Source organism: Bos mutus, chromosome 15 (assembly GCF_027580195.1).
Source record: "Bos mutus isolate GX-2022 chromosome 15, NWIPB_WYAK_1.1, whole genome shotgun sequence".
Classification (NCBI taxonomy): domain Eukaryota; kingdom Metazoa; phylum Chordata; class Mammalia; order Artiodactyla; family Bovidae; genus Bos; species Bos mutus.
In genome coordinates, this window is record NC_091631.1 from 3,825,204 (window position 1) to 3,835,749 (window position 10,546).

The 10,546-nt window shown below is 36.4% G+C and overlaps 1 pseudogene; it reads right to left on the reverse strand.

The window, feature by feature from the left end:
- Positions 1-8,845: 8,845 nt before the first annotated feature.
- On the reverse strand, positions 8,846-9,762 carry LOC102283215 (olfactory receptor 4A47-like; annotated as a pseudogene).
- Positions 9,763-10,546: the final 784 nt, after the last annotated feature.

Sequence of the window (10,546 nt, forward strand, 5' to 3'; positions counted from 1 at the left end):
TCAGCAAGTAACTGCTTCCTGGGGCCTGCCTTACCTGCAGAGGAACAAAGAATGATACTCGTTCATCACCAAAGAATTGTGGTCTGACTTACAACAAAATAGTGTGATCACTGTGACTGTAGAGTATGCCCTTGACACTTTGTCCCAGTACTTGTTTCAGTTTTTTCTTTTTTCCTCCATAAAGCTTTCCATCTCTTCAGATACCTAGCACCACTCACCTGTAAATCATCTGGAGGGCAAGTTTGATGTATAATTTACTGAGAAAACACTGGAGATCTACTTGAGATCTGAATTCTCCTTCTTGTTCTGACCCCACTGGACCTGGCTGCATCCTCTCAGTTCTTCAGGCCCTTCACTTTGTCTGTAAGGTTACAAATCACAATTCTCAGATATATTTTATAGGCTAAGAACTGCTGTACATAGGTAAGAGTTATTCCCTTTTCCATGATGGAATTTCAGTTTGCAATCTTGACTCCTAACTTTGCAAAGAAAAAACATGATCAAGAAATATCAGCTAAACAGGGAGTTTAGGGAAATATATATAAGTCCTTGGTGAAACACCTTTCTGGTACCTATCAGAACACATAAACTATCCAGTCGTGTTTCCTTACTGTCCCACTAGAGTGCAGGGAATGATGTCCGCAGTGCCTGAATCCTATCAGGTGATGAGTAAATGTTTGGTATTAAATTGTCATTCTCCAAAAGTAAGGATATGCTTGTTTCCCCAAAGCATAAACTCAACAGAAATTCAAATGCCCTTGTTCTCCAGCTCTGTTGATCTATAATCTCTCTACTGTATGAGAAATTTGAAGGGAAGCTGCACTCCAGTTTAAGAGTTTCTGAACACTCTCCAGAGTAAGCATTTAAATGTCTCTAGAAAAGTGCATGTTATGGATCATTTTACTTTAAAGATAATTTGTAGATATGTTAATTGATTATTTTATTTTTCAAAATTCTGCTCCACATATAATTTAATAAACATATTCTGTATATTCATTGCTTCAGTGTATGTGTGTGTGTGTGTTTGTGTGTGTGTGAGTTGTTCAGTTGTGTCTGACTCTTTGCAACCCCATGGACTGTAGCCTGCCAGACCTCAGGCTCCTCTGTCCATGATAGTCTCCAGGCAAGAATACTGAAGTGATTTGCCATCCCCTTCTCCAGGGGGTCTTCCCAAACCAGGGACTGAACCCAGGTCTTCCATATTGCAAGCAGATTCTTTACCATCTGAGCCACCAGAGAAACCCATACCTTCAGTAGTTTTGATTAAAAAAGAAACTAAATTCATATTGGTGTTCAACAAAAAAATCTTTCAAGCAAAGGAAATACTTTCAAGTTCTGTAAATAAAAATTTAATGTGAATAACAGAAATAATTTGCTAGAGAGACAGGTAATGCACCATACATACAAGTGTATATGCAGCAACTACAACAAACACATATAAAATCCATTACTGCTATTTATTCCTACAAGTTCACTCAGTCAACAAATATTTACTGGACACTTACTATGTATATTAATGTATGCTTATTCATACAAAGTCATAAATGGTGCTGCTATTAAATGCCCTTAGTGCCTGACCTACCGTTACCAAACAGCAGCGGCTCACCCATCCATGTAGGAATGACCCTCCCGGTCCTTTGTGTTTCTGTTACATGCATTCTCACACCTTCTTCTACCATCTTCCAACAGCATCCATCATTCCTGGTTATAAGATAGTGCATGACTAATACAACAAGAAATTTGCAGTTTTAAATTTGCCAAGGAGAAGAGAAATAGATGCAATTAAATATATTTCATAGAGCATATCTTTGTAAAGATAAGTGAATGAAAAACTTTATTTTAGATTATCTAAGATGAAACATTCATGCACATGTGGAAACAACACGCACCGTTGTCACAGCATTTCCTCATTCTTTAGTGGGATTCCCCATCAGATAAAGAGGAGGACAGTGTAAATAAAGTAAGAATCAAACATAGTTTATGAAACTATTTTAGAAACAACAATGAAAAAATATAAATTACTTTTTTTTCATTTTTTCTTTGGCTCTGCAATGCATCTTTTAGGAATAAACCTTAATGTAAAATATTTTTAAAGGAGAAAAATCACTATGTACAAATTTGTCCAATACTATTAGTAAGAGCTGTGGAAATTTTAGAAGCAACATGGAATGTTCAACTCTGGGGAATAAGATGATTAAAATTCCTTTTAATTGTACATCTCGTTGAATAATAAAAAGTACATCTCTTTGAATAATATATACTTTTTAAGAGCGATGATTTTAAAAATTGTGCAATGTCGTAAAAAAACTCTAAAGTTGTAATATTATGTGATGGAAATTTTGGATGCATATTTGACTTGCAAATTTATTCTAACTTATGTAATTGGAACTAATTATATTATTAATTCAACTAATTTAAATATATGAAAGGAGAAAGTGAAAGTGTTAGTCACTCCATTATGTCCAAATCTTTGCAACCCCATGGACTGTAGCCTTCCAGGCTCTTCTGTCCATGGAATTCCCCAGGCAAGAATACTGGAATGGGTAGCCAGCCATTCCCTTCTGCAGGGGATGTTCCTGACTCAGGGATCGCACTCACGTCTCCTCCATTAGCAGGCAGATTCTTTACCATCTGAGCCAGGGAAGCCCATTTAAGTATATATCAATAAGAAATAAACAATTCCAAAATATTCTTAGTTTTAAATTAGTAGTACTATAGCTGAGTCTACCTTTCTTGTTATTTGTATGCTGAAGAAGGGATTTAAATCTAAGGTAAGCTTGGATGAGGGTTGATTGTATGATTTGTTGTATGTGAATTTAAATCCTGCTTGAATGTGATGGTTATATGATTTTCTAAAAATTAATATGATTCATGATTTCTAAAAAATTAATCTCACCTATGAAAGTGTCTGACATATGTCCATGGCTAGGCCCCAGGCAGCTGTTAGTTGATCAGGAAAGAAGTAAAAGCCATAAGATAAAAATATCAACTAACTCAGCTGCAGTAAGTGTCTCTTCATTTATAAATCATAACTTTGCAGAAGCCTTAAAAGCACTACCATTTGTTGGCTCCTATTTGTTGGCAAAATCTATGAAATTTCTTCTCTGTGACTAATTGGAACTCATGGGTATTTCCCTATCATTAACAGGTCTTGCCAACAAACCAATTATTTCAAATAAGGTGACAACATCAGAGAGGAACTTTTACAGTGTTCCTCACTAATTTTAAACTTCATCCATAAGTCTACATGAAAACAAAGCATCATCTCAAAAGAGAAAAATTTGACCACTTGTAAACTTGAATTGTGTGTGTGTGTGTGGTTTAAGTGGTGTCTGAATCTTTGTGATCCCCATGAACTATAGCCTGAAGGAATCAAACTGTATGGCTTGCATCTCCTTCATTGTCAGGCAAATTCTTTACCACTGGGTCACTGGGAAGCCAAAAACTGGATATTTGATAATAAATGAGCTTAAATATGGAGTCTGAATATTTGATACCATATAAATTAAACACTTAGATGTGTGTTTTAGTTTTAATTTTTATTATGATATTTTATTTTTAATTGATCTACTGTTCATGGCAAGAATACACAGAAGAACTGTACAAAAAAGATCTTCATGGCCAAGATAATCATGATGGTATGATCACTCACCTAGAGCCAGACATTCTGGAATGTGAAGTCAAGTGGGCCTTAGAAAGCATCACTACGAACAAAGCTAGTGGAGGTGATGGAATTCCGGTGGAGCTATTTCAAATCCTGAAAGATGATGCTGTGAAAGTGCTGCACTCAATATGCCAGCAAATTTGGAAAACTCAGCAGTGGCCACAGAACATGAAAAGGTCAATTTTCATTCCAATCCCAAAGAAAGGCAATGCCAAAGAATGTTCAAACTACCACACAATTGCACGCATCTCACACACTAGTAAAGTAATGCTTAAAATGCTGCAAGCCAGGCTTCAGCAGTACGTCAACTGTGAACTTCCAGATGTTCAAGCTGGATTTAGAAAAGGCAGAGGAACCAGAGATCAAATTGCCAACATCTGCTAGATCACCACAAAAGCAAGAGAATTCCAGAAAAATATCTATTTCTGATTAATTGATTATGCCAAAGTCTTTGACTGTGTGGATCACCTTAAACTGTGGAAAATTCTGAAAGAAATGGGAGGCGAATTTTGCAAGTTTGGGACTCTTCACTGAAGATTTTGCTGAGGAAAGGTACTCTAATTCTTGACTGAGAGATTTACTTGGAAAATGAGAAATTCCTGGACTACACTACTTGCCTAAAGTTTCTTGTTGGAGTCAGTCCTTAAGGCTCTAAGGTTTTGGTGTTCACACAAACTTGACTGTATAAAATGACTTGAGAACTTCCATATTTTTGAAAAGGAGTCTAACAGTGTGTATCTTCATAAAAGTTGATAAAACTCAGCTTTGAGTGCATCTGGAATTGGAGGCTGTTTCATGGCAGATTTCTAACCTTTAAAAAAAAAAAAAAAAGAAAAGAAATGGGAATACCAGACCACCTGACCTGCCTCTTGAGAAACCTATATGCAGGTTAGGAAGCAACAGTTAGAACTGGACATGGAACAACTGACCAGTTCCAAATAGGAAAAGGAGTACATCAAGGCTGTATATTGTCACCCCGCTTATTTAACTTATATGCAGAGTACATCATGTGAAATGCTGGGCTGGAAGAAGCACAAGCTGGAATCAAGATTGCCAGGGGGAATATCAATAACTTCACATACACAGGTGACACCACCCTTATGGCAGAAACTGAAGAGGAACTAAAAAGCCCCTTGATCAAAGTGAAAGAGGAGAGTGAAAAAGTTGGCTTAAAGCTCAACATTCAGAAAACGAAGATCATGGCATCCAGTCCCATCACTTTATGGGAAATAAATGGGGAAACAGTGGAAAAAGAGTCAGACTTTATTTTTGGGGGCTCCAAAATCACTGCAGATGGTGATTGCAGCCATGAAATTAAAAGACATTTACTCCTTGGAAGGAAAGTTATGACCAACCTGGACAGCATATTGAAAAGCAGAGACATTACTTTGTCAACAAAGGTCCATCTAGTCAAGGCTATGGTTTTTCCAATAGTCATGTATGGATGTGAGAGTTGCACTCTAAAGAAAGCTGAGCGCTGAAGAATTGATACTTTTGAACTGTGGTGTTGGAGAAGACTCTTGAGAGTCCCTTGGACTGCAAGGAGATCCAACCAGTCCATCCTAAAGGAAACCAGTCCTGTGTGTTCATTGGAAGGACTGATGTTAAAGCTGAAACTCCAATCCTTTGGCCACCTGATGTGAAGACCTGACTCATTTGAAAAGACCCTGATGCTGGGAAAGATTGAGGGCGGGAGGAGAAGGGGATGACAGAGGATGAGATGGTTGGATGGCATTACCAACTCAATGGACATGAGTTTGGGTAAACTCTGGGAGTTGGTGATGGACAGGGAGGCCTGGCGTGCTGTGGCTCATGGAGTCACAAAGAGTTGGACACAACTGAGCGATTGAACTGAGCTGAAATGAATGGCATTTTTGTAACCCTCATTCTCCTGCCCTTGGCAATCAACATTCTTCTTTCTGCATCTGAGTTTGTTTGGTTGTTTCTTTTAATTTCACATATAAGTGAGATCATTGAGTATTTATCTTTCTATTTCTGGTTATTCCACTTGGCATAGTGCCATTAAAGTTCCTTTATGTTTTCATAAATTTCAGGATTCCTTTCTTTTATATTGCTGAATGAAAGTCCATATATATATATATATATATATATATACACCTCTCATATTTCTTTTATCCATTCATCTATCAATGCTCATTTGGTTGTTTCCAGATCTTGGCTATTGTGAATAATGCTGTAATGAGCATGGGAGTAGAGATGACCCTTCAGATTCCTGATTTCATATCCTTGAATATATACACAAAAGCAGGATTGCATAATACAATGGTTTTGTTTTTAATTGCTTGAGAAACCTCCCTAATGTTCACTGTAGTGACTGAAAAATTATATTCCCATTAATAGTATAGTTCCATTTTTCTCTACATCCTCACCAAACTTTTTGTCTCATATAGATATCATATGGCCATGCTAACAATAAAAGGTGATCTCTTTTTTTGTTATGAGTTGCATTTCTCTGATGATTAGTGATGTCAAACACCCTCTCATGTTTATGGCCCTTCCTATATTTTCATTGGAGAAATATCTATTCAGTTCCTTTCCCATTTTTAAATCAGGTTATTTGTTTTTATGTTATTTAGTTGTAGAAATTCCTTATATATTTTAGATATAAACTCCTTATGAATACATGATTTGCAAATATTTTCTCTAATTCTTCAGGTTGCCTTTTCATTTTGTTGATTGTTTCCTGCAACATGTGGAAGCAGTCTGGATTTAGAATTTGAGATCTGGAACTTCAGGCTGATATGATGAGAGGAGACTTAACTAACATGAAAGTTTTTACCTTCACCCTCTGAGAGTCCTGAGATGACTTTTTTACAAGTTAGCAACCTCACTTGTTAGACACTGTCTACAAAGCCCTGTATCTACACAGAAAACGAAAAAGACCCAGAGGGCCCCATCTTATAGCCATCCCTACCAAGGCACCATTCACGCAGGTGCAGCCACCTTGGACCCTCCTTAAAAGCCCAGCAACATGCTGATTATCAAAGAATGACCTTGATTCATGCCACTTGGAACAGAAGAATCATTCAGACACATTCTGCCTAAATTTATGTAATCAGGTACAGGGCAATGAGTGGAAAGATGCATGCCTTTGTGTAATTATATCAAAAACATATACATAAACAAATGGATCCTTATTGATAATCAAGTGCTCACCAACATATTGTTTTATATGTATCTGATTGTTTTTACGTATAGATGAATACATGAAATTCAATACAGAGTATATAATACTGAATATATATATAAAAGTGGTCACAATCACGTGAGGTTGGATACAGATCTGAGTGTGTAGAAGCATACGCAGTTGAGTATTGCTGAGCACAGACCGATGAATGTTTGGATACAGACATATGCCCATGTCATTGAAAATCGTGCTTTAGTTCAGGCCAGCAAAAGACACTAAGACCTTTATGACCAACAGTTGACTGAAAACATGAATCAAATGTATATTAAAAATCCTCTTTTTCAAAAAGGAAGCCAAAAAGCAAGATTTGTCTTCACTTTTAGGAGATGATTACAACTTTTCTTGAACTATCATTTAATCCTTCACAATATATATTTATTCTAGATAGGAAAACAAAGTAGTAAAACATGCCAGTTTCTTCAGAATAATTATGTTGTGCTATGACATGCTGGACTTCCAGTTGGTGAAGAATCTGCCTGCAATGTAGGAGACCCCGGTTCAATTCCTGGGTCAGGAAGATCCCCTGGAGACGGGATAGGCTACCCACTCCAGTATCCTTGGGTTTCCCTTGTGGCTCAGCTGGTAAAGAATTCACCTGCAATCTGGGAGGCCTGGGTTTGATCCCAGGGTCAGGAAGATCCTCTAGACAAGGGAGAGTCTAACCATATTTAGCAATGACGTGCTAAATATGTTTTTATGGAAATTTTCAAACTTTACAAAATGACCCTAAAGTTTAGAGGATAAGGGAAATGTGAGAGAGGAGATGGATAGAGGAGAAAGTGCCCTAGAATTGAACATCTTAGATGGTGTAAAACATGACCTACTAAGTAGAAACTTTTTAAGCTATGTGAAATGAATCATTATGTTGATGGACTATTTTACCTCTTTAGGGAAAATAGACTTACATGTTTGCCCATGACAAATGAAAATAAGTTCTAGATGGATTAAAATATAAAGTGTTCTTGGACTTTCCTGGTGGCTCAACTGGTAAAGAATCTGTCTGTAATGCGGGAAAGATCTGGGTTCAATTCCTGAGTTGGGAAGATATGCTGGAGAAGGTAACAGCTACCTACTCCAGTATTCTGGCCTGGAGAATTCCATGGACTACATTCCATGGGGTGACAAAGACTCAGACATGACTTTCACTTTCATAAAGTGTTTTTAAAAGTTATTTTTGAAAAAGTGGTTAAAGTGTACGAAATCACTTGAAGGCATTGGAATTTTTCAAAAGTGATATGGTAATAGAAATATAAAAGCAAAAAATATTAAAATAGCACATTTATTTTAAAACATTCATAATTGTAACAATTGGAAAATTAAGATTTGGTTTTATTCTACATAAAATTTCATTCCTTTAGATTATTTTTATAAACATGGCCTTGTTATTAAATTTAAATCTTTGAAACATTTTACTTCAATCTTAAGATGTCAAGCAATAGAAACAAAATGATGTATAAATAAAGCATCTTGCAGATAGAAAATTGTATCTATACTTCAAATATTAATAAGTGTGTGTGTGTGGAGGAATTTATATTTCTAGTTATTTTTTTCTGAAATCTATAACATAATAAACCCTATTCATTCTGAAAAATATTGCATTATTTTTGAGAGAAATATGGTAAAATCTTCCCCTAATCTAATAAATTAACAGTGTTAACTATATAGCTTAACTCATCATATAGAACATAAATCTATAGTCTCAAAGAGACATTTTATACCCCAAAACTATATGTACTTCCCCCAAGAAATCACAGAAATCATAAAAATGTATTTCAAACAAATATACATTTTGAACTAGGAAATTTTGAAAATATTAAAATATATTTTGACCACTCAAATTATTCAAAAAGAGATGTTTTTCATCATATCCAAGTCAGTTAGCCTAAGGAGATACTACAGTTAAAGAATCACACATTGCTTTCCTGAGAAGAGTAATTTTTAATTGAAAATAGGTGACATATTTCCCTATGGCCTCATTTTCTTCTTCTGATCCAGAGCTTTTTCATGGCATTTTGCATCTCTTCATTTCTCAGAGTATAGATTAGAGGGTTCAGCATAGGGGTGACAATGGTGTAAAACACAGCCAAGGATTTATCAGTGGGTAAGGTGGAAGGAGGTCTCACATACAGAAAAATACAGGGCACAAAGAAGAGGACCACCACAGTGACGTGGGAGCCACAGGTGGACAAGGCTTTGCGCCTCCCTTCCTGACTAAGATTCTTGAGGGAGCGCAGGATGACCCCATAGGAGACGAGTAGGAGTGTGAAGAGGACCACACAGATGGCCCCGTCGTTAGCCAGCACCGAGAAGCCAATAATATGATTTCAGTGCAGGCCAGTTTTAACAAGGGGTACATGTCACATCCAAAGTGGTCAATGACATTGGGACCACAGAAGGGAAGGTTGTAAACAAAGAGAATGTGAATGATAGCATGTAAAAACCCACCAGTCCAGGCTAACAGCAGTAACAGAGTACATACCCGTTGATTCATGATTGTCATATAATGCAAAGGTTTGCAGATGGCCACATAGCGGTCATAGGCCATGACAACCAGGAGTAAAATCTCAGCACCACCGAATAAGTGCTCTGTAAAAAGTTGGATCATGCAAGCTTGGAATGAAATGGTTTTTTTCACATAGAATAAGTCTATAATCATATTTGGGGTGACTGTAGTAGAATAAACAGCATCCATAAATGATAAGTTGCCAAGAAAGAAGTACATAGGGACATGCAGGGTCGGGCTGGACACCACAGTCAGGACAATGAGGAGATTGCCCACCATGGTCACAAAGTAGATGAGCAAGAAGATGACAAATAAGATTTTCTGACCCTGGGGGCTCTGAGTGAGCCCCAAGAGGACAAACTCAGTTACATTGATCCTTTGTTCCATAGGTCTTTCTGCATCTTTTATTTCAGAGTTCAGGACAACATTTCCTACAAATATAATTATCACGACTGACGTTCTGATGTCTAATTTGTTCATTCATTCAGCAAATGAGCAGTATGGTTCTTATATTTTCAGATATTATTAACATGATCAAGGCTTATTAAAACAGCACCCTAAAACTCAAAATCTTGTACACTAATGGACAGGCAATTAATTAGAGACATTTGTGGGAAAAGGATACATCATTAAATAAATGAGGTGTCACTATTAGCTTTCCATCTGGAAGCTAATTATTGTACATATAGCTAATATCTATTAAAAATTAAAAGTTTAATACAAAGGTAAAGCAAGATTTACTTTATATTTGCTATCCATTTCATAAAGGAGGTACACTTCTTCATTCTAGGGTTGGAAGAATATTTTTAACCAATCCTTGAAATCTCAAATAGGTTTATTTGACAATTTCATGTTTTTTAAGAATCTAGGAAATGATACCAAAACAGCAGTAGATGAAATGTTTGAAGAAAGACTTACATATTGGATGATATAGAGAGTTATCATCTAATGAAGAAAAGATAAATATAAAAGTATGAAATATGGAATAAATTATCAACCAAAAAAATTAACAGAAGATGGCTTCTAAATGGCCAATAAACATGATAGGGTGCCTAAGCCTACCTTGAACAAAAAACAGGACTTAAAGTCAAGGTTTACTTATTACAGCATTTGTTCATGTTCTTGAGGGTCACTCAGTCAAGGTCTACAGGTGTTACCTCATCTTTTAATT